Genomic DNA, 923 nt, shown 5'->3' on the forward strand with positions numbered 1-923 from the left:
CACAGATAGCACCCCCTGGCATCAGGGTAAGAAATGGGCAGCCTCCCACCTAATTAACATCCTAATTAGATAACAAGGCATGGCAGGTGAGAAGATGGGCAGTTGGCCCAGAAACAGGTGGGAAGGCCATTGGTAGACTGGCCCCGAAAAGTCCTCCTGTTACAGGGAGCAATGTTCACTAGGACTGGAAGCCATGACAATGGCATACTTTTTAGCATTCCTGATATAATCCACATAGCTGCATTTAACTGTGTATCAATAATCTTTGCGTGCACGCTTTTGTTCCATACTGGGAAGCAATATTCTGCTGCAGAAAAAAACAAGTGCTAGAGTGGCCATTCAAAGTGTGGTTGCATTTGCTCCCCATGTCATTCTGGCCAGTTTATTCACAAGGTTAACTCATGTTTTCATTATTTTTTTTTACCAACATTCCATAGATGTTCACAAAAGGGGAGGTTCCAATTGAGAATTATGCCAAGATATTTTGGGAACTTCTTATGCGTACCCTCTTTTCCACAGAAAGCAATGGTGAGTTTCTGGTTGGCTTGGGCATTGTTTAAATTAAATGACTTGACGACAGTTTTCCTCAGTTTTGGGAGGAGTCTCCAACACGCAAAATATTCTTCAATTAACTTAAGGCCTTAATAAAGATCTATCTGGACTTCAGTCTGGGTCCTTCTTTGAGCAGCAAGTGCTAGGTCATTGGCATAGCCGAATTTACAGTTGGCGGTGACAGAAAGATCACTTATGTATACATTAAAAAGTGCTGGTGCAAGCACTGATCCTTGTGGGAGAATGTTATTTAGTAGATGGGTTCTGCTGACAGAGTTCGCTAGATGAACATGGCATCACTGGTTAGACAGGAGCATTGATAGGAGTCGGAAGGTCTGCTGGCACCTAATGACCCTTGACACCTTCAGCAG

This window comes from Alligator sinensis, unplaced genomic scaffold (assembly GCF_000455745.1).
Source record: "Alligator sinensis unplaced genomic scaffold, ASM45574v1 scaffold71_2, whole genome shotgun sequence".
In the NCBI taxonomy this organism is placed as follows: Eukaryota; Metazoa; Chordata; order Crocodylia; family Alligatoridae; genus Alligator; species Alligator sinensis.